Below are 25,556 nucleotides of genomic sequence, written 5' to 3' on the forward strand. Positions count from 1 at the left end.
ACACACACACACACACACACACACACACACACACACACACACACACACACAGAGGAACAAATGGCAATTGGCCAAGCAAGCAGTTCATTAACATTACAAATAGCAACACCATTTCTCTAGTGATATTGTGCAGTAATCTCGTTAATGTCAACAACAAAACAGAGATACCACAAATAAAAGTCGCAAGTAATCTGCAAGGCACCACATGTGGTGAGAATGGATGGAGCTACATCTCTAAAAGGGGAAAAGAAATGCAGATGGGTATCAGGGTGTCACCAGGCTCAATCAATTACAGGCTTGTGGCAGAAGGCTAGCCACAAAGGCATCTTGATAATCAATAATTTTCCTTTCTTTCCTATTTCAAATTGTGTTGCTGGTCAGAAGAATTAAATGTTTCCTATGACCTTAGAATGCTACAGCCTGGTACTTAGACAGGAATTGCTGACTTGCTCAGGAAATGCAGGGTATTAGTTACTTCTCTGTCAAGTTAAGGGAGGGTGTTAAATTCTGCTTAGAGTAAGATCAATAAATCCAATTCAGATCAATAAGAAGATTTTCCAAAGCCACAAATGCTCTGTGTTAATGGGAACCTTCTGTTTTCTGAGAAAGAATTACAAGTTGGACATTGTTAGAAAATGAGATAGATTTAGTTCTGATACTGGAAGTTACTTTTGAATATAATTTCTACAACTGTAACACAGAGGCAGCAGGTCAGCTGCAGAATCAGGTCTTTGTTTGGGTACTAATAAAAATTAACAAAACAAAAATAGTATGTAAAAACTATTCTACCAAAAATGCTCAATTCCCTATGACCCTTAAATCTAACTCTTTTTTGATTCTTGAGATTTCTATATAGCATACAACCAGGTACTGATGTACTTGGACACTAAGATATGGGGCTGTTGTCCCCCTCTGTCAACCAGCCCAGGGAAAGGGAACTCTGGAGCCTTTGATCTTTTGATATCGTGACAGGCTGTGTTCCACTTCCCTTCACTGTCCCCATCTTTTCTTTGAAGCCTCAGGGCTTCAACTATTCTATAAGCACATTGACAAATGGGAGTAGAATTTGGTTTGAAATAATAATAGAAAATACATTTAGAAGCTCTTAGGGCTCAACTGCCTTTAGGGATAGGATGCATGGAATTCAGAGTCTATGCTATCATTTTGTCTTCTTTGAGGTATATCTTTCTCACCTCAAGTAATTGGTTAGGAATGTAATGGCTTTATAGTTTGTGGGGCATGTTTCAAAGATATAGAACATGGTCTGTAACTGGGAAATACTGCTAATCATTTATAATATATGCAATTGTAGCTACAGCATATTGTAAGTATATCTAGCCGCTGTAACACTCAAGGTGGAACCACAGAGATATTGTATCACAACAGACTCCAAGAAGCACCCTGCATAGAAGTAGAGTCTCCTCAGAGTGGACAGCACTCATTATTTTAGCCTTAGGATACTTGCCAGTCCCCATAGGTGGCTTTAGAAGTTTTCCTTAGGTGGTTTTCTTTTCTCTACCTAGTTACTAAAAACAGTGAGAATGAAAACTACATCCTACAATATGACATCCAGCTCCACTTCTGGGAGAAATGGAAGGAATGTATTATTTTTGCTACATTGCTGCTCAACTGGCATTAGCCATAGACTGCAATAACTAATAACCAGTTGCATCTGCTCAATACCTACAACTCCATCCACCTGCATAGATAAGAATGATCCGTCTAGAATGCTTAAAACAACCAGATCCAAGCCATGATGTTACAGGATAGAGCATCATCTTCCCGACGCTACAGATGCAGTGAAGCTCTCTAGGGCCAGAGAGAAAAGCCTTCCTCCTTCCCTACCCCATGTCTGTGTTCCAGAACACATACCTCTGTCAATGGCCCTCCCAGTCCAATGACTAAGAGCAGATGGTGCCTCTAACCTCCTAAATATGTTCTTAAGAAGTACCTGAGACTCTAGCTCTTTGGGTTCCAGTGCTTTCAGGGTCCTTTGGTTCTTGCTTCTCCATTACTGTCCTGTTCAAATGGATCCATGTCCTCAGACCAGGTCAATGTACTGACTCTAGCCTCCATACCACCTTTGAATGGAACATGGCCTTGCCTCCCTTTTTTGAAACTTTTCAGTGATTCCCACTTGCTGCCCTTCTTCAAGGAGCTGTGTTGCCTCGCCCCTCACCCCTGCCCCATAGTTTACATAGTTGGATGCTCATCATCCAAGGGTCAGCCTAAGGTTTACCTTTCAAATAGATTGCCGATAGCTACTCTTCTTAATCCTTATCTTCCACCCTAGTCATTCTCCACTATGAGTCCTACCACCCCCATCAGCAGGGACACTGAATATCATAGCCATCTTACAACCCATGTCAGCAGCTAGTAGAGAACAGTTAAGTGACTATGGATGGAATAAACAAACTACTTAAATATAAGACAAGTCTGTCTATCAGATTTCATTTCACTGACCTTGCTTTTAAAGAAACTTAATTTTCTGAAAAATGAATATAGTGAAAAGCAATGAATTCTTTTGATTTACTTATAAGAAAGCATGCAATTGAAGCCTTTTCCCATTCTGGTTGCTTAGTCTTTATACTCAGAAACAAGAACTATTACACATTTCATATGCATCTCTTCAGAGTAAATCTACCCCTACATACTATATGTATATATTCATTTACTTCTTATGGGCAATACATGGAAATGTAGATATTGCTATTTATTAATCACATATAAGGCTATGTTATTAATTAATAATTGCATAATATTACATTATATGAATATATTGTATTTTATTGGTGCATTATTAGACATTGAGTTTACTGTCGTTTGCTACAATAAATTCAGAAAATATAGATGCAATATATCACATTTAAACACTATGACTTTCTAAACAAACTGTATTTTTGTTCTATACTTCCTTTCTATTACTCATCCTCTTCATATGGCTACATCTAGTTTACAACTGGATGCAGTATGAAAGAATCAGTTCAAAGACATATCAGATGGCCGTGCTTGGCAGTAGTCTACTCCAAGGCCTTGCCTGCTCTAGACATTAGCTGGCCTCTGCAGACAGATTGCTTCCAATAAAATAAAGGCAGGCCTCCTAGAGAGCAGCAGCTGTTTAACAGCAAAAAATAACTTTCTATGAAAGCTTCAGCAAAAGCAAAGGTGACATCCTTAACAGAACAGAATGGTAGGAGAAACTATTAAGGCAAATCCATTAACTAGAGGGCTGTGAGCTGCCACTTCACATTCTGATACTTTCTTGGAATGAGGATACTATTTATTATATACATCCCATAAACCTTCTTTAGAAGGCTCTAGCTAATAATAATAGTAGTGATAATAATAACAACTACAATCAATCCCACTAAACATATATTTTTTATTATGTGCCTAGTAGGTATATAGTGGGTATATATGGGTAGTGGGGACATATACGACTCACACAATTTAGAATCATTCAATTATGATATTCTTTTGGAGTATTAAGGAACTTCAAGGCTCGCAGACCTTAAATAAGATAATTGCTAGAACAATAATAGTATATAGAAAGAAGCTTCCCTCTTCTCAAAAATAATATTTTGGAAAATTAGCCAAACATACAAATAAACAAAATCAAAACAAAGCCCCAAAACTAAACATGAGATAAATGAAGGAAAAGTGAGAGGTTCAGTTGTGAACACTGGAGAAAAGACAAAGGGGAAATGAATTGTAGGAATCAATCTTCTAGAGGCTTCGCATGGTATATGGGGTGGGTGGGACTTGAGGGGTCAGAGCAGGTCTCTTTGCCCCTCTGTTCTCGGAACAGAATGGTGGATTTAATCATTCCCTAGTTCAAACGTGCCCCATGCTTTATTTCCCGAGGCTCCTCAGATTACATTTTGAGAGTGAGGCGGAGCTAGGTGACAAGATGGAGGGGTGAGATTTTCTGAACCCTGTTACATAGCCAGCATCCTGGAGAAGTTACTGCTACTTAAAGGTGCTAATGAATACTCCTCTTAAGCTAATCTTTTGGACTCAATCTCACCATCAGATTTGGACTTAGAACCAACTTCTTCCTTTTCAAGATGGATATTTCTGAGGTAAAGAAACTTGAAGTGACTTGTTCAGGGCCTGATTATGACAGGGTTTCTTACTCTCTAACACCAGAGGGATTATTTAGGTGGTCAAGGGGTTAATATTTTGTTTTCTACACTATTTGTCTTTTAAGAGCTAAATATACCACAAACATACATGTCTAGATTACACCAATGCTTAAAATGATTGTCTTGAAATGGCACTGGATTTGGGGAGACAAGATGACCACTTATAAAACAGTTATGGAACAAAGACTTGAAACATGAATTTATCTGTACTAGCTTACAAGCCACGTCAAATGTGGGATCTTCTGCTCCTTACTGTAGTAGGAGAAGGCAGGTACCCTTCTGTGCAGTGGGTGCTCTTCCTTTCCAAACATCGTGAGATCATAAAACTAGTCATCCTTCTACAGAGGAATATTTGCCACCATGAATGACAATGTATGCTTACACTGACCAGGGTGACTTTTAAGAACCCAAACTAAATGTATGTCTCCTGTCTTCATCCACATTATCCAAGCTGATCCAGCATTGCCAGAGAACCTATTATGAACATAAGTAGATATGGCAGCATAGCTTCTCCTAGCGCTTTATGGCCCCAAACAAAAACCTGATCCTCTAGTCTGGACACACGAGGTACTAGTGGATTTGACACTCACAGAAAAGCCTGTGCTGAGTCTCATTGCTAGGTGACACTAGCCTACCAATGTGACACTAACCTGTATTTCTAAACTAGGACTCTGGAAAATTTTCTCACAAAACACAGCCTTGTCCTGCACTGACAGCCTGCCTTTGTTTTCTTGTTCAGAAGAGTACGGAGCAAGTTTTATATTTACATAACATTACTTTTGTCCATTTCAAAACCAATGTGAAAATTCTGCCCCATAGGGTGACTACACATTTACAATTAGGATGTAAACAAAAACCTAAAGCAAAGTCATCTTTGAAGATAACTGATCACTGAAGGCCCCAAACTCTGATCTGCTTTACCTATGAGAATGGGTTGCTTCACTTTAGCAGACTCAGTCTTGCCTGTAGCATCACATGTTTTTAATTCCATCTGTTCTTGAAATATACAAAGCAACTATATGGGGGAAAATCCTTTAAATAGAACCTTCTTATATTTAAAATTAAATGATATGGCCATGTTCAAACATGAAGAAGTCCCAAAATAAAAAGTATTTTTCCTCTTGAACCAAGCCATTCATGTAAAGTTATTTAGATCAGAGACACACTTTAGCTTTGGTAGTCAGGAGTGAAGCAAAATGCCAAAGGAATCCTGCATCTAGGACACAGCTCTGTATAACTACCCTTTTCTTCTCAAACTACAACATTGTGGAAAAAACACAGAACTCTATCCTAGCATGATAGGTTTGCTTGAGGGTAGGTAAACCAACCTATTCTATACACTGGAGATGTATAAATTCTTGTTATGAGAAAGCAATCATCATGCTGTAGCAGAAGAATTGCAAGATGCAAATACAAAAAATTGGGTAGCCAAGCCCTTAAAGCTGCTTTTCCAAGGTAAGTAAGCTAATAATTGTATAAGGAGCAGTAAACAGCGAGGAAACGTTCTGTTCCAGAGGCTAATCCAATAAGGGTACCCATAATTACCTCTTTACACCATCCAGTGCAATAACAAACATTCCCAAGGCCTAATACATGCCAGGCACAGTGTCTATGAGACAACGGAATGACTGGAGACCTTGCCCTCATGGTGCTTCATAACAGAGATAAATTATACTTCTATGCAAGCAACTGTCAATCAAAAGAAATAACTCTACTTCCCTATTTTCCTAAAGCACTATTCAGAGTATATCTCTTTTTCCTATTTCACTTTTATTTATCAGAAAAATCCATTACGGTGTCTATCTACCATCAAAATTTCTGAGTAGTTTGTTTATGTGTTTAAGTCAACTATTTTAATCTGTATTAGTTTATTTTCTCTTCCTGGTGATTAAAAACCATGGCTACGCGGTTTATATATCTAAAGGCTCATTAAATCTGTATTTCTAATTCAAGCAAGTTAAAAATGTAAATTAATCATCACCCACACACACAATGGTTCCCATTTGATGCTATGTAAGAATACTTGTAGTCTCTATAATGCAAATGACAAAACATGTTTAATTCTGCTAAACATTTTGATTTCTCTCATTTACTATTCCAGGTGCTAGGAACAGATTATTATGCAAATGCAGGCAGAATACCTTTCCCAGCAAGACAGACAATCAAATTATCATTGATTAAATAATCAATCTCTCAAACAAAGATAAATCAGTAACACTATCAATATCGTAATGAAGAAACATGCAGTGTTCTGAAACGATTCCAACCTATCCTGACCTTAAAGAGGTTTGATTTCCCAGAGGAACCTAGAAAATAATGGCTGAGATGGGATTGAAGGATAAACTGCAAAAGTACAAGACCCTGAGCAGGGTCTATAACATTCTGGTAGCACCGGGGAGAAGAGGAAATGTGAGAGATTGAAAGGAGGCCAATGAGACTCAACGGAAGGAGGGACTGTGGGAGAAGAACAGACGTAAGCCATTGCACAGGTTCACCAAAGCAGCGACAGAATTGCAATACAACACTAGATTCTTTTTCTTCCTTTCCAATAACTAATATGAATTCCTGGACCATGTCAACATATACTCCTTAATGTACTACAATCTTAATGTTTGCACAGGGTAAAATCAGAGGCATCAAAGGTCTACATGGACTATGGAATTGATTTCATTGCAGCTTACAGACATAAAGGTTTACTTTAACTCACAGCCAACATCACTGTAAGACAATGCCTGTGTAGGAAAGAAAAGCAAGGGAGTACAAAAACAGAGAGGACAGTTCCCAGTCTGCTGGGAAGGACCTGGGTTTTGCTTGGATGGTTTTAAACCATTTACAATATGAAAGTGGCTAAAATGGAATCTAAATGTGAGGGTTCCCCTGAGGAAGAATTTCATCATCTTCATCTGTACTGCTAGAATCTGAAGAGGTGCTAGCGTCTTCCTCTTCACTGTCATCTGTCAGCCTGGATGCCTAGGAACCACCATGATGGCTTTGGTTAGTGTCTGAGGAATCTGTTCCAGGATCCAGCAGCTCCTCTCCCTCTCCAGGCCTTACTTGAAGCCCTTTCTCTGAGGTGGACTGCAGATCATCTGTTTGTCCAAACTTGTGGCTTCTGCCTCCAGACATGCTCCTGTCCTTTTGCTTACCACAGCTGGCCGTGGCCTTGGCCTCCTCCTATGTAGCATATTCCTCAGGTGATAATCTCTTGAGCCAGAGGTCCAGCTCCACCCAGTATTGTTTCTGTCACTACTCAGCCTGTCTGGCATACTGCTCCTTCAGGTCCTCTGGGACTTGATGCCAAGGCCTGCTAATCTCTCTCTCTCCTCTCTCCTCTCTCCTCTCTCTCCCCTCCCCTCTCTCTCTCTCCCTCTCTCTCTCTCTCTCTCTCTCTCTCTCTCTGTTTATTTTGAGACAGGGTTTCTCTGTGTAGCCCTGGCTGTCCTGGAACTCACTTTGTAGACCAGGCTGGCCTCAAACTCAGAAATCTGCCTGTCTCTGCCTCCCAAGTGCTGGGATTAAAGGCATGCGACACCACTGCCCAGCTAAAGCCTGCTAATCTCAACCAAGCGTTCCCTAAAGGACAGATGTCTCAGTTCTGGACTTAACTGCTAATCTTGGTAAAATTGGTGACAAGCATTCATAGGGGATTTCCTGGGTTCTCCCTGAAATTTCATGTCTAAGGAAACTGGGGAAATTCCGCTTTTCAAAGAGACTTTATGTTTTCCATAGCTCCTTGTGACTTCTTAAAGACTTTGGTTTGGTGACTCGGGGGCACCACAGATTTCTTAGGATGCCTTGAAACTGGATGGTTTTCCTTGAATTAAGTCATCTTTTTCTGAAACACTTGTTTTTCCTTCTTGAAGTCCTAGATATATCTCTGCTTTATCTCTGCTGCCAGCTGATAATATTTTTCAGCCAGGACATTGGCCAGCTGCACATTGCTGTACTTAAGGTTCATCTGGCAGTATTTGGCTCCCTGATCTGTGTAAAAGCACAGATAGGCAGTCAAGAGTCTTTTGGGTTGGTCAGGATGCTGATTGACTGTATAATTTTTGCAGGGTGTTTTCATAAATTCTTTGGCTTCCAGCAATGATTCTGTCAGTGTGTGGAACTTCCTTTTTTTTTTTTAATTGGATATTTTATTTACATTTCAGATGTTATCCCCTTACCCAACCCCTGCCCAACAAGGCCATCCTCCCTTACATATACAACTGGAGCCATGGATCCCTCCCTATGTGCTCCCAGGATGGTGGTTTAGACCCTAGAAGCTCTGGTTGGTTGGTATTGTTGCTCTCCTCATGGGGCCGCAAACTCTTTCAGCTCCTTCAGTCTTCTTTTTCACTCCTCCATTGGGAACCCCTTGATCAGTTCAATGGTTAGCTGTGAGCATCCGCCTCTGTATATGTCAGACTCTGGCAGACCTCTAAAAAGACAGCTATATCAGGCTCCTGTCAGCATGCACTTCCTGACATCCACATCAGTGTCTACCTTTGGTGACTGCACATGGGATGGATTCCCAGGTGGAATGGTCTCCAGACGGCCCCTCCTTGAGTCCTACACTCTTAACTTACTATATACAAAGGAGTATAGTTTGAGGAGAAGGAAGGTTGCCATAATACTGCCAACATCTGATTCCTAGGCTTATGAAGAAACCCGACTGAACAACACGTAAAATCTATCTACATTTTTGAACTAACTATAAAGCCGGTATTACAAATTAATCACTGCACATACAATTGATATAATTTAATTGTAGGGAGGTCTCTCAGTCTTTGCTATTAGAAACAGTAAATCTCATCTCCGATATTCAGAATAAGCAGAAACACAAACATGTAGATATAGATAAATCCTAATTTACGAACTTATCGGATTTGTCTTTTATACAACTTCAGTACCACATTCCTGCAATTATATTGATAAGTGGAATATCAAATATATTTAAAATTAATTTCTTATCATTTTTTAAAAATATTCTAAACTGTTTCCATGAATATTAGCTATATAGCAGTTGTTTGAAAACCTTTGAGATTTTATATTTGTACCTAAATATTAATTTTGCTTGTTTTAGTTTATACATAAGTTATAAAATTTGTACATATTAATAAAGCATTAAGATATTTTGATGGATATTTACAATGTATAATGTATAAATCAGGTTAAATATGTGTATCTCTTCATATATTTGTCATTCATTTAAGTTGAAATTTACTTTTTGAAATTACAGCATATTATCATTCTTTAAAAAAAAAGACAATAGCTGTGGCAAGAATTGTTCATTACAAAAGACAGACCACAAGAAATTGTTACTTTATGGTCATTTTTCTGTATCAAAGTCGTTGGTTTTACAAAAACCACAATAAGCAAATTGTCTAGGCTGCATAGATGTTATTCAAATACCTCAGTCACTAAATCCATCCAGAATCACCATCATCATCACCATCATCATCATCATCTCTTCCTCTCACTTTCTCTCTCTTTCTCCCCTTCTCTAAGTCATATAGGAGGTTGAAAAAAATTTTAAGTCTTAAACCTGTACTCTGGGGATTCAGAAGTCCATTTCAAGAAACAGAAAGTCTAGGTGGGAGTTCAGACCAGTATCAGCTTGCCCTCAAGTATATTCCTGAGGGTTCTGAAAAACCATGAAGCAGGTTCAGAAGAAAACCTACTTTGTATTCCTCAGCAAATAAAGCCCAGGTGCTACATATGTAAACGGTTTCATGCTCAGCCAGTCTTTTTGAGAGTCGAGAAGGCCATTTCAAAGGCATTTTGTCTGACTTATTGCTGATATTGCTTCTGGCTTCCTCTTTACTCCCATCAGTTCCTACAATATCTGTTGGATTCCAATGGAATCAAGACAGCTAGAAATTTGTACCCTTAAACCAAACAACCAAAAAACCAAAACCAACAGATTTACAAGTTTAACTCTCTCTACCTTATCCAAGTTTCTATTTGTAATTTCCATAGCTTAACAGCATGCATGGTGGCAGTACAATACAAGTCTATGTACCAAAGAGACCTGTGTTGACATCTTAGCTTGACTATTGATTTTGCAAGAATTTCTTAAATTCTCTAAACTTCACACAAAAGCAAACAAAGTAAGCAAGCAACCTAATAGACAAAGAAGCAAACAAGCAAAAACTGTGCTGAAACATGCCACACTGGAGAAGAAGCATGACACACTAAAAGTTCACTGATTTTAGCTTACTCGATGTTAACATCCTCCCACTTTAAAAGGACTCTGCCATAGGCAGTGGACAGACCCTGTCCTTGTGTGATAGCAAATGTGTAAGCCCTAAGGAAAAAGGACTTTTGTTCCTTGATGTTTTCAAAGACCATCTTGAGGCTGCTGTGGTATATATCTCATGTGTCCACAAAAGGAACATGCTATTGTCTTCTATTGTCTGCTTACCTTGGTTTAGATCTGTTTCCTACCTAGGATTCTCCAAACAATCATCACTTTGAACTCCCAAATAACTATTTCTTTCCCTCCCTCCCTCCCTCTCTTCCTTCCCTCTTCTTTTTTTCGTTCGTTCCCTTCTTTCCTCCCTCCCTCCCTTGTCCTCTCCCCCACCTCTCTTTCTTTCTCTGGGAGCTAAAAATCCTGGTTAGTGCAGCTGATCTCACATTATGGAAAGTTAATAGACTCACGTAGCATAGTGCTGTGCATGCCTGGTATGTGCAGTCATGGACAGTGAGGAAAGACCTTGAATGCTCTGAAAGATGCATTAATTTGGGATCTGATTGTCCTCTCGGCTAAGTCTTACAAAAATAATAAGGCAAGTCAGTACATAAATCCAGGTCTTTTTCTCAGTAACAAAGATTAAGACAATACTGGGATCTACTAATGCCTGGGCTTCCAAATAGCAAGTGAAATTTCCCTTTTCTTTTTTTAGGAGGCATTTTTATTACATAATAACTGACATATATAAAATAATACATCTGGGCAGTGGTAGCGCATGACTTTAATCCCAGCACTTGGGAGGCAGACGCAGGCAGATTTCTGAGTTCGAGGCCAGCCTGGTCTACAGAGTGAGTTCTAGGACAGCCAGGGCTATACTGAGAAACCCTGTCTCAAAAAACAAAAACAAACAAACAAACAAAAACAAAAAACAAATAAGAATAATAAAAAATGTTTATGTAAGATTATTAAAAATAATGAAAAACACTTTAACAGCCCCCACCTAAATATGAAGTTAGAAAGTATCACCTTTAAATTTTAACTTCAGTCTCAACCACTGTATTCTTCCTCAATTCATTCACTATGGGATTACAGCCTAGAAACTATGACATATTGGCTCTAGGAAAAGAGTCTTACAATGGGATTGTCTAAACAGGAAAAAGGAAGATCCCTTTCAGGGGGTTACTAATAAGAGAACTTATCTACCTACAAGTAGACTAGCACAGACTCCCATATACAAAGAGAGCTATGTAAACAGAGGGTGAAGAAAGCTTTACTAGTTTATTATTGCTCTTCTTCACCCATCCCTGGATGGAATTTGGGGGTTCCCTTTGGAAAGAAAGGACACAATCTTGCTGTTGGCTTGCTCTCAGAACTGCTGTATTGTGAAACAAGCTCCTGGGAAGGAAGAACTGCATCTGAAGATGATGCAACACTGGACTAGCTCCATCATCCCACTTAGGAAAAGTGTAAGGACCACCTCAGCATCACAACTTGTGATTAATGTGGAGAGTTTTGGAACTACTATAGCCCACAAATTCCAATCTTGCTTAACTTCCCAAACCCATCTGGGAAAAATGTTTCCCAGGAAATTTCAAATAAGTCAGGTGCTTTACCCTCGGAACTTCATTTAATCCTTACGGTAAACCTTCCTAGGTACATGTTATTAGTTCCCTTTCATGGGTGGATTTCAAAAATGGTAGGTAAGCTGTCTAAAGCTACAAAGGGAACCAGGGTGAACTCAATGTTGAATCCACCAGAATCCTAAATACTACACTCTTCTCTGCATCACTAAACAATACTTTTCTCAGTTTCTATTACAATACAATTCTAGAGTCGAATTTACATTAATTCAGATATTGTTTGCTACAAAATGTCTCTAAAATGATCATGATTTTTCTATATTTTAATAGTAACAGAATATTAAATTGGCCAGCCTATGTACAATTTACTAGCCTATGAATATAAATGAGAGGTACTTAAATTTTACTGAGTTTGTTCTAAGAAATTCAGCGGCACCATCTTTCCTTATCCTAACTAAACTGAGAGAGAAGGAGTATGCATCAGATCAAACAGACCACCATTAGTTCTATGAAAAAAAGCATAAAATGGCAAGTATAATAGAAGTATATCAAAATTTAATAATTTGAAGTCTCATACTAATCTCCTTAAATATGTATAAACATAGAAAATTTAATAATTTATTCATTTCACACATCTAAAATGTTATCATTCCAGCATGTAATTAACAAAAAAATTATAGAGACAATGAAATTCTTATTTTTTCTTATTAACTCTTAAAAAACTGGTGTATATTTTTACATACATGTAGCATTTCAACTTAGCTAGCTGTCACGTGCTTTACAGCGGTGTAGGGTCAGGAGATATAGATATCACACAAAAAGGTGAAAGCACAGAGAACAAGGCACTAATAACAAGAGTGAGAGTAGAGAATTTATAATATTTCTACACATAATCTCTCTCAAGTCAACAAAAGTATTTGACAGTTGATTGGGTACATGATTAAAAAACAGAGCTACTCTCCTCTCTAGTCTATTCAAACAAAACCATTTACGAAACAAAACAGAAGTATTTCATTTTGAGGTCTGAGGTTGATAAAGGAATATACATTCCAGCTGGCATTCACTAGGACCACTCTAGACAGTTAAGCAGGTAGGCTATCTTCAGATCTTTACTCCTCCTTCCATTCCTCCAGGTCCAGTTACCAGTCTCATTGCCAACTCTGTAGCAGACCTACTATATCCACTCTTTACTCTTTGCCCCAATTCCCAGAAGGCTAAGCTGATCCTCATATATCCCCAGGGCTCCCCCCTTCTAGCCCATCCCCATTCCTAAGTATCATCCTCCAGGATATAGACAAACATTTAATCTGGAACCCACAGTGGCTACATCTAGTAAGATCCCAGGGGAATTTCTTAACAGGTAACACACAGCCACCACAGTCTACTAACCAGAGAAGAAACAAAAGCCAAGGAACAAAATCTAAAAAATACATGACCAGGTATCAGCAACCTGGAAGTAAAATCTTCCCAATCCCAGATGCCTAGAAGCCAATATAAATCCCAGGCATTTAAGAAAAAACAAGAAATGAATGTTTTGGTCAATGAAGTTATTAAATCTAAAAACTCCTCATACAAAACATCCAGGAAATCTTGGACACTATGAAAAGATCAAACCTAAGAATAATAGGAATTGATGAAGAGCAAGAAACTCAGGTGAAAGCCACAGAAAATATTTCCAACAAAATCATAGAAGAAATTTTCCCTAACCTAAAAAAATGACGTGTCTGTAAGAGTACAAGAAGCATATGGAACATCAAATAGACAGGACTGGTAAAGACAGTTCTCTTGGTATATAATAATCAAAACACTAAACATAGCGGACAAAGAACTAATATTAAAAAGCTTCAAGGGAAGAAAACCAAGTAGTATATGAAAGCAGACCTATGAGTCTACACCTGCCTTCTCAATGGAGACTCTATAGCCATAAGGGCTTGAGCAGATGGTCTACAAAATCTCAGAGCCCACAGACATCAGCTCAGAAAACTATATACAGCAAAATTTTCAATCACAATCGATGGAGAAAATAAGGCATTTCATGGCAAAACCAAATTTAAACAATATCTGTATGCAAATCCAGCACTACACAAAGTGGTAGAAAGAAAACTTCAACTTAAAGAGGTTAATCACACCCAAGAAAATACAAGAGATAATCCCAAAACAAACAAAAAAATCAAAAAAGGAGAAATACACACAATAACAACAAAATACCAGGAATCAACAGCACTACTCACTAGCATCTCTCAATATCAGTTATCTCAATCCCATAATAAAAAGATATTCCAAACAAATCAGCATAAGAAGCATTCTGGTACAGTAACCTTAATATCTGAGAAAATAGACTTAAACCAAAATTCACTGTAAAAGATGGGACAGGACACTGCATACCAATCAAAATCTAATAAAAGGATATGGCACCTTAGCATCTATGTAACAACAATAACAAAAGCAAAGGGTGGTGTCCTTTGGACAAAGTTACTGCCTAAAACATGAGAAAAGATTATTATACAACTGACTAGACATCTAATAAAGTGGTAATATCCAACACACACACACACACACACACACACACACACACACACACAAACTGAATATCAAGAAAGTAAATAACCCAAATCCAATTAAAAATGAGATACAGACCTAATCAAAGAATTCTCAAAAGAGGAAACTCAAATGGCTGAAAAGCACTTAAAGAAACATTCAACCTTCTTAGCCATCATGGAAACGCAAATCAAAACTACTTTGATATTTCATCTTACACCTGTCAGATGGCTGAGATAAAAAAAAATACAAGTGACAGCTCTTGATGGCACGGATGTGGCACAAGGGGAACACGGCTACATTGCTTGTGAGAGCGTAAACTAGTACAGCTACTATGGAAATCAGTGTGGTGGTTCTCCAGGAAGATGGGAATCCATTTACCTCAAGATACAACTATTTCATACTTACACATATACCTAAGTATTCCATCACAGAGGCACTAAAGCATGCTTATTGCTGCTCTATTCTTAATAGGCATAAATTGGAAACACTGTAGATGTTCCTCAACAGAAGAATGGATAAGGAAAATGTGATACATTTACACAATGGAATATTACCTGTTTAAAAAGATGAAATCCATAGGTAAATGAATGGAAATAGAAAAAAATCATCTGACTGAGGTAACCCACACCCAGAAAGACAAATATATTTGCTTATAAGAGGATATTAGCTGTTAAATCAGTGATAATCAAGCTCTAGTACATAGAACCATAGAAGTTAGATATAGACTGAATGGCCTAAGGTAGACAGATAAATAAATGTCCTTAGGAAAGGGAAACAGTGTAGTCAATGGGTAAATGCTGGGGGTCTGGAATGAAAGAACCAAGTGGAAAAGGATAGGGCAGAGGGGGACAAGGGAGGGAATATAGGGAGAGATAGCTAAATTAAGGGCCATTTGAAGGGTAGTGTAAGCTTAAACACACACACACACACACACACACACACACACACACACGTGAAGTCTATCTAAATGAAACTGTGAGAGAATGGGGGAGACTAAATCCCAACTGGCCATCTCTTGTGCCCTACTGAAGCTTCCACTACTGACTAGGACTGTGTTACATCAAACTGAATGGTCAGAGGTGTCCTATGGGAATCCTCAAACAACATAGGCTAATGCCAAGACCATAGGTTTCTCTCCACAAACTGACAGCAATACGTCTTTGCTAAACAGAATACCTACACAACTCACTGAACATGGAAAAGCTGAGCTGGTGTCTATGTAATGTCTTCATTCCTACTGCTAGCATCATTGGTACAGAAGGTATTCTTCAGGCTAGGAAAGGAGAAAGATAAACACCAACCCAGCCACAAAACCTTTGACTTACCATACAGTCCTGCCTGCAACATATAGTACGGTAATGATGTCCAACCAATTGGTTGGGTAATAACAACCCACCAATATCTCATTTGACTTGAAGCCCACTCTACAAGATGGAACCTATACCCAATACTGCTTGAGTGGCCAACAACCTGAGATAGATAGCCCCAGGACCTAGGGAAAAAACAAATACTACTTTTCAAAAGAGGGTAGTAATAAATTGGCATTCTGCTATACTCAAAGAAGGCTTTGCTCAGGCATCATTAAATAGGCTTCTCCCTGCAGCAGATGAGAAGAAATACACAGATCCACAGCCAGCCAACTATGCAGAGAGTGCAAGAATTCAGAGCACTCACTCATCCCTAAACTAAGTATCTCCTTTAAATCCCTCCCCTCAGAGTTCAGTGAACCCTGCTGAGCTGCAGACAGAAAGCATGTCATTTATGTATTTATTATGGCTTGCAGTTTGGTGTATTTATGAGATTCTTTAGTATGCAAATGAGTGGGCTTTTGTTTCTTGTGCCTTCTCTTTGGTTCTTTTCTTTGTTAATATTGTACTATTTTAATGTATTAGTTATTGTTTTATCTTATATTTTATTATTAATCCTTAGAAGCCTATTTGCTTTCTAATGAGAGACAGAAAGGGGGTGGACCCAGATGGGGAGGAACTGGAGAACAGGAGGAGGAGAAACTATAATTAGAATATATTATATGAGGGGAAAAATAATGTATTTCCAATAAAAGTAAAAAAGAAAGAAATTGGAAAGAGACATGAACTAGGTACTTTAAATGAAGATCTAAGAAAGAAATATTCTCTTTTTCCACCTTTCCCCTAAAATCTTCAGAAGTTCCAAAAGCTCTGCCTATGACAAATAGCTTCCAATTTTTTATTTCTGGGGAAATATGTCTCCAAAGCCCTGGGCTTTTCATCTGTGGAATATGAGTGCTGGACAAGATAACCTCTGCATCCCTCCAGAGCCAGCATCTTATGATGAATATGACTGGGCCTGTCTGAACAGCATTTTCAGATCCATTTCATTCTTGTTTTACTTTTCTCTTAGAAAATGTTTTCTCATCTCTAACATACTGTGGTAGGTAAATGACTCCATCATCCAAGATAACCAGGTTGTCATAACAGAATTAGGAGGATTTTTTTTGTTACTACATGAATCTGTGAACTTTCAAGGCAAAGAAGACTATGCACAGATGATCAACTCCAGGACACCAAGGCTAAACAATTATTTTGGGCTATCTCTGAGGGGACAATAGAATCCCAGGTTTCTTAAGAGACATAGGCAGAGAATTCAGAGTCAGAGATGAATTAGATAAGCAGAAGTCAACATGGATGTGATACTATTGTACTACTGGTTCTGAACTCAAGAAATGGGATTATGAGGTAAAGAATACAGACTATGGGCAACGGAAACCAAATAGCCTCTGCTCTAGAACTTCGAAGAGAAACACAGTATGAAGGGAAAAATTTTGGTTTCTTTGGAGACTCAGTTGCGTCATGTGATCTTTTTTTGGACACTGTCTTATGAGAGGATGCTTTGCTGACGCAGACACATGAAAGGGTGTATTGCTGAGAACAGACATGTGGTGTTTTTCTGGAAGCTACATGGTAAAGGAGCACGTGATATTTTGCTGGAGCGGACATGAGAGGACACGTGATGTTTAGAAAGGGAAGAAGTACAACCCAAACGACAGTAGATGAGGCTCTGGCATTAGTTCGCCTTGCCACCGATTGCTGGTCTTCCTTGGGTTTTGCTGATGCTGGTCTTTCCTGACAACCCTGTGGCATTGGTTAACCTTGCCTTCTTCCCTAATCATTTGTTTGTCATGACTTTAGAGAGAACTGCACCAAAGAACTTCTTGTGATATTCAGGTGGCTTCTTGCTACTTCAGTGGACACAGGCTAATTGGAAGAGCCTCACATTTTCTTCAGGATTGAACTGCTTTGCTGATTCATAAGTGGGATTTGCGAGTAGATCAAACTACCAGTGCTGATTCACGTGAACTAAATTGCTGATATCCCTGCAACGGAGATGGAGATCTCCTAAAAGAACTATTTCAAAACAGGCCCACATCCCCCTTTGCCCTATTAACCTTTCTTTATCCACTAAATATGGTGAGTTTGTATGCTAGAAGAGAGGTTAAAACATTTAAGAACCCTTATCAAAGTAGGTTTAGAAAACTCTAAGCCTACGGCAGTCCCTGCAACCCATTATGAAATTTGGATCTTCACAACTATAAGCTCATAAATCTTTGCGTTAAGAGAGTAACAACAGTAATATAATATAGCAGCAAAAGGAAGCTTGGATATTTATTATTAACATTGTAACTTTTATGTCCAACTGAGCTTAATATTAATGGCAACACTAACTTCAAACTACTCCTATTCTGTCAGGCAGGTTTTATGTTAGTCCTTATATACAAGAAAATAATGGGATATGAGATGAGTTTCAATTTTTAAAAAGTGATAGCTTATTTAGAAAATAAGAAATTTTGACATTTGAAATTACCACCGATAAAAAATAGTTAAGTCTATGTTAGTATTAATAAATCTAAGAATATATGAAGACAAAAAACCCTGTTTCTAAGTAAACATGAGAAAAGGTTATCTGAAGGTTACTCCTTCATCAACCAAATTATTTTCCTTTCCATGCTATAGGGTTGATCCTGGAGATTTCTGTTTCTCTGTGCCCCTTGAAGTCAGATCCTTGTTAATGAAATATGAGCAGAATAGACATGGACTACTTCCAGAGCAAGAATTTTAAGAACCAGTGTTCTTTCTCTGCACTCTTCTTTCATATGCCAAATAACAAAACATTAGAAGTCTGTAGGGATGATGAAGATGAAGTGGAAGGAGGCTGCTTGTCATGTTTCTTCATAAAAATACCACCTTGACAGGAAAGTCTGCTACAGACAACAGTATCAATAAGAACTAAATCTCTCCTGGGTTTGATCCATTACTCAATGAGATAATTGTGGGAAAAGGTATAGACGTATAGTTAATGAGATACTGACCATCTACTCTGCTCAATATCTGTATGAAGGAGAATTTCCACAGAAAAAAGATTATTATTATTTTTTTTGCAGACATTTTGATTCCTGTTATAGATTTTAGGTAGCACTGGGAATAACTGAATAATGTATCGTAATAACAAAATCTTATATTTTAACTAGTAAAAATGCATGATAAAAGTAAGCTTTTGGAAAAACATGGTAGGATATAGAATATGTGTATGGCAAGCCTAGGGGTATAAAATGATATGTAGAAAGTTCTAATCTTTCCCTCACATAAAGCAAAGCTTTTTAGGGTTCTTCTCAGGGATAAAACATACAAATTATACAGTGAGGTCTATCAAAACAACCAAGTCATACAATCTGTTCCTTTATCTCCCTTTCTTACCTAAGCCTAAAGTATACATTTTCCCCATAGGCAGTTCAGTGATAATAAAATTCCTGGACAGTTTTGATAGTTGTGAAGCTCCTTTATTTGCACAGGCCTTGGTAGAATTTTTCTTCCAGTCAAATACTGTACTGTTTCCCTTGACTAATGCAGAAAAATGGGCCATAAAATTAGTATGTAATTTTGAATGTTATCCTAATAAAATTATCTTTAAAAAAAACAATACCAGAAAGTAATGCAGTTGAGTTCCACATTTCTCTGTCAGAATAGATTTCTCAATCAATTAATTAGATAAAATTTGAAAGGTACATAATGTACAATAATTTATTAAACAGACAACTAGAAATATGAATTTTATAGACTTTCACAATGAGTCATCCTATATATTTCTGTGAATAATGTATTTTATTGAACACAATTTTTCTTTCCTGGACTAAGATCTTAATGATATAAAACACTGCACCTTATGAATCTTGGTTAGATTAATATCTAATGCTTGTCACTATGCACACTTCTCTTATGTTAAAAATAACATTAAAACTATGTTTGATAATATAGGCAATTAGATTTGTAGATAAGAATGAGCAGAAACATAACATGATCACTGAGCAAGACTTCTGTAAAGTGTGGGATGGAATGACATCTCCTAAGTATAAACTCAGGGGTACAGAAGTCTACCTATCCATCCATCCACCCATCCATCCATCCATCCATCCATCCATCTATCTATCTATCTATCTATCTATCTATCTATCTATCTATCTATCTATCAATCAATCATAATTTACCTTTGGTTGTCTAATTATAAAGTACATTAAGTCTAGTGAATAAAGACTTAAAGACATTTCCATCCCTATCTAGTGAATAAAGACTTAAAGACATTTCCATCCCTATCAAAACACAAAAGAAAAAGACAAGTTAGCTTTGTAAATAGTATTGGGGAGCTGCTTTCATTACAATATAGAACAGTCCAAAGTGGTTAGTAATATATTCAAAATTTCAAAACAAAAGCAAAGTGGGAACATTTTGACATCTAGATTCTAGGACCTCACAAATGCATGTCATACTGAGGAGGTCCTCACTATGCCCATGCAAGGAATACTGTATCCTCCTTTTCTTTGGTCTTTGTGGGGTTTTGTTTATTTATTTTTATGTGGTCTTTATTTGTTTTTGTTTGTTTTCCATTTCCTTATGTGACTTCCTCTGAGGAAAGAAATTAGAAAAGGTGATGGACTGAGGACCCAGGGAGATGGCTTGCTGTTTAAGCAAGAGAACCCAAGTTCTTTCTCTAGTATGTACACTGAGGAATGCACCTACAATCCCAGTATAAATCCAAAAGAATTCTTGGGGGCTCATGTGTTTCAGGTTGAATGAGACATCTTGACTTAAAATATAAGGTAGAGAATATATATGAGTGTGTGTGTGTGTGTGTGTGTGTGTGTGTGTGTGTGTGTCTGTGTCTGTGTTTCCTCCACAAGCAAGCTCACATACATGCACTGATCCCTACCACAACCCTCTACACACATGAGGGGGAAGTGGTGTTGAAGGAAGGTGGGAAGGAGAAAGATAGAGAGAAAAAAAAAAGAGTATATGAGTCCATGAGCATGAACACAAGTTCTATACAGGGATGTGGATATCTATGTGAAGCTGAAACAAAGCCACCATCCTGCAGCACAGACTGGAAAGGGCCACTTCATACTTTTAGACCCCATTAACTTGTCTATATAAATTTATGATCTTTAGTCTTTCAAAATATGATGTTCTACAGTTCACAGAACATACTATTGTTACATACTTTAATTGAAAATTTTATTTTTACTAAAGAAAATTATATATATGTATAAATATATGTGTATATACACACAAACCCCATATATGTGTGTGTATATATACATTATATGTGGTATATTATATATTGTATACATTTTAAAATTATATTATTATGGCATATATTATATATCACATATATTATATATGGTATAAATAATTTTAGTGACAATAATTTCTAGTTTCATTCAGTCTTCATATATTTCAAATCCATGCACGGGAATCAATTTTAAGAAGCTAATTTATGAAAGCACAACTTAAACACACCACACATCAAGAAAGCTCCTAGGCAAGATGAAACAAAATCATATCAATCAATAGATTATAATTTGGTTGCATATATTATGGTTCAGTTAACTCAAATGTGTATGTAAGATCACTTCTTTATTTGGAAAGAAACAAAAATATTGCTTCCCAGTAGTATATCACATAAGTTGTGAAGAAAGCTGTTTACAAATATATTGTTTACTCAGTAGTATTGGGAATTTGACTTTAGTTGAGTGTTTAAGATTAAATTATTTACTAGAGTAAAGACTCTGAAATTGCACAGCCAACAACAGTTTTCCCATGGGTGTAAACACAAAGCAGAGACTTATAAGCAATATTGCATCTTGGCCTTCTCAACCCAGCAAAAAGACTCAGGAAAACGCCACTGGTGTGAAATACCACACTCACAGAACCATTCATGGCTCTTGGAATGTTTTGTCTAAAAGTTATCTGAAAATTATGTGCAATTATGTGAAAGAACTGAAAACAAAAAGAAAATCTCTTAAGATTCCATATGTTTAAGTATATGACTTCTTTTTTTCCCACCACATTCCAGATACTCATGCTTGTATCTTACTCATAAGTAAGTGAGTACCCTCCAGAGTCAGGAAACAGGATACACAGTGTAAGACCCCAAGATGCCCTGAGGCAGATCATCCCTAACATCTACCTCAATGCACTGCTCTCCTGCTAAGGGCATAGCATGTATCCAGGAACTGTTTTCTACAGAGAGACTGCAACCCAGCAGAACCAACAAGTACATCATACAGAACAGGAGAACAGATGCCTGAGATAGCAACGGGCTGCGAGATCCTTCCTATAGGTGAAGGATACTGCAGAAAGCAGAGGTAACTCAAGGTAAACCTAAGAGAAAGGCAACCTCTACAGAAAATCTTAGTGTGTGACTTCTTAAGGCAAAACGTTTCCCACAACCAGTAGGATGACTTCAAATATTCTGAGTGAGAGCTCTTGCTGCCAGGCAGAATGCGGTTACCCCATCTCTCTATAGAGAAAGGGTAAGTGAGCTTTCTGTACAACAGTTCTTTCTACATGTTTCTAATTATCTTGAAATAGAGCTGTTCGTAGCTTTATCTCTCACATTTATATTTTCTTTGATAATGTCACCACAGGATCTGATTAGTTAAGTAAACGAATTTACAGCAATTCATATACATCTTTAAGAATGAACAGAACTACTGAATGACTCAGGTTCCCATGTCTGAACCCAAAAGACTCATAGTCAACACACTACAGAGATATTTAAACATCCAGGTTTATGTAGCACTTCCCACAACAGATAAGTCATAGAATCAGCCTAGGTGGCCACCAACAGGCGACTGTATATAGAAAATGTGGTATATATGCACAGTAGAGTTTTGTTCAGGCATAAAGAATGAAATTGAGAGATTGTCATATTATGTGAGTTTACTGTGACTTAGACAGGTAAATGCTGTATGTTTTCTCTTGCTTGTGCAAGTACATTTATATATTTTTATATCATATATACATATGATAGGAAAATAGATGTGGGATAGGGAGGAGACAGAAAGGATACAGGATACATGATATACGCTGTGCATAATGGCTGTGCATAATGAGTAGGCACCAATAGATATTAGAAATAATAAAGATACTGTATGATGTGCACCATTTACTAACGGGGAACTATAGATGATTCATTTTGCTAAGCTTCACTTTTCAATCCCGTTAGATAGGAAAATATCATGTGTGTATGTGTTTACATATGCAGCTTGCCTTATAGGTTGCTCTAAAAATTACAAGTTAAAAAAAATCACATAAAATGCTGTTACTTTATGTGTAAAAATGTCCATTTTAAATTATCCTGTTTACATGAGTTGTTTTATGATTCTGTATACTCCTTGCCAAGTTCATCATTGCATGTTCCTAACAGTATGTGTCTATCTCTTTAATGATGCTGTCATAATTTTAGTATTTTGGTGAAGTAAAAGTTATGAGAAATCCCTGCCAGTATCAAAATGTGGATAAACCATCTTGTAATTTTTTTGTGTCCAGATTGTAGGGGGGAAAAGGCGGCACCATCACCACTACCACCACCACCACAATCAGCACCACCACCACTACCACCACCCCACCACCACCACCCGAGACTAGGTCCCTGCTCTGGGGTTGAGTTCCTGGGAGAATGCACAGTCTAGGAAACACTGCTGAGGTTTCCTTCAAGAGTGTTCTTTGGCTGCAAAGGACAATGATACTCAGGAACCAAAATGCAAATATACCTGAATCTGCTGGAACAACCTAGCTTGGGAAGTGCATACGTACTGAGAAGTAGTTGGTGCACTTTCCCAAGTACTTAATGGCTGTGGTTAACTATTTTCATAAGATGGAGATCAGAACAATTTCTTCAGTTCTTCATTATCACCATCAGTTTAGACAGTATAAAAACTGAAATTTAACATGAGCCTGTTTCTAATGAGTCTATGTAATACGAAACCTGAAACTTGGTCAGTAAACCTGGTTGAACAGAACTCAAACAGCTGAATATCAAAGGAGTCACCTTCAGAATTTGGTCTGACATACGTAGAAAAAGTGTTTCCCATCAATCAAAGTAATTTTAACCTCAGGAACACTGGAGCCATCACCAGCATGATTCTAAACCCATGGCACTCCTTTCAAAAAGCAGCTGATTCATAAAAACAAAAATCATAACGTCTGGCCAATAAAACTTCAAGAAAGATGCCAGAAATGTAAAGACATGAACCAAAGCAAAGCACAATGTACCAAAATGTTACTTCTCAATTTAAAACAAATCCCTGGCCTCTCTTCAAATACTTTAAGTACTAAAATCATCTGGCCAATAAAAATTAAGCAGACAATACAAATTTCAACACTTTTTATCACTGAAGCCTTAGTTTATTGCAACTGAAAGATCATTTTTATCATGAAAATATTTTTCTAACAAAGTTTCTCCCTTTATGAAAGGATCAGTTCTGAGAAGTTGGATTTCAACAGCGAGAAGCATCAATACTGGGTATAAGAGAAAAGGAGAGGAATCTAATGCTGGATCTGTCCTAACAGGCCCCATTATCTAGACACCCCGCCTCAATAAGCACAATTTTTAGCCTATTCTACTTTCATATACCAGACTATTCAAAAGCGCTCTACATAAGGTTTAAACTCTGAGAGGAAAGGGTGACATCCGTAAGACATGAGAAGTGCACCTGCCAGGAGAGAGCAAAACAACTAACAACAGTTAAAGATGTTCGGAGATCACAAAGGAAAATGCAGAGCATCTTAAAGAAGCTGGAGAGAACAATCAAAATGTCTTCTTTGTGGGCCTGCTGAAGCAATTCACAACCAACATCATAAAACAAAGTGCAAGCATCAAAATCGCACTGAAAACACACTTAATGAGGAAAGACACTTTGAAGACATGTGTACATGAAAAGATATTTTAATAGGTTAATTGGGGAAGTGCATACCTCCACCACTTTAATATATGCTCATCCACATTAGTACTATAAATAAAAAATACAACATGTTTGGATGATTCTCCTCTGGAGAAGGGTACTCGTCACCAAGAAACTGGAATGTGCTTGCTATATCACCCTACAGTGTATTCTGTCTGTGAAAAAGAATGTTTGTGATCTAGTCTACCATAAATAGAATTATATTTCACAAGTATGTGCTACATACCTTAGATTCTCAAGGAAATTTTCTACTCTATTGATGCTGGTTATTGACAAACAAACAACACATCTTGACCAGTAAACAACGAGCAAATGTATCTCGTGCCATAGGCGGCAGAAATCTAGCATGTACTGGGAAGCTGCACTCAGCCTCAAGATCATCTACCAGAAGAACAAGCGGGTTCAGTGAGGGAATGAACCTCAGCTGAGTTGTGACTGTGATGACACTCTGAGCACGAAACAGCTCTGCCAGGGCCACCCCCAAAGTCAACAACAACGGTTGAATTGTGGAGATTCTAGGGTTCTTACAAAGAAGAGAGGGGTAACCAAATATGCAATATAATGCTATCATGGAAACTGAATTCATAGGAGATTTTGGTTTTTGCTTACTTATCTGTAGTTGCTCTTTTTTCTAAGGTAACTATGTATTATAAAAACACAGTGATTTAAAATAAAAAAAATAGCTCAAGAAAAGAAATCCACTAATGTGTCTAAATACAGTATAAAATCATTGTGCCCTGTCACCCAAAGAACAAGAAGAGCACTACAAGAGTGTACTAGAGTGTTCACAGATGCACACTCCAGGGCAGATACAGCCTTCCTTACCTAATGGGCTT

General features: G+C 37.7%; 1 protein-coding gene and 1 pseudogene across 3 annotated transcripts in view; both read right to left on the bottom strand.

Moving 5' to 3' along the window:
* The window catches only part of Psd3 (pleckstrin and Sec7 domain containing 3), a 435,293-nt gene that overhangs the window by 119,551 nt on the left and 290,186 nt on the right, over positions 1-25,556 (bottom strand). The gene's annotated exons all lie outside the window — the stretch shown is intronic.
* On the bottom strand, positions 7,005-10,481 carry LOC114640145 (annotated as a pseudogene).

Source organism: Grammomys surdaster, unplaced genomic scaffold (assembly GCF_004785775.1).
Source record: "Grammomys surdaster isolate TR1022 unplaced genomic scaffold, NIH_TR_1.0 125780, whole genome shotgun sequence".
NCBI lineage: Eukaryota > Metazoa > Chordata > Mammalia > Rodentia > Muridae > Grammomys > Grammomys surdaster.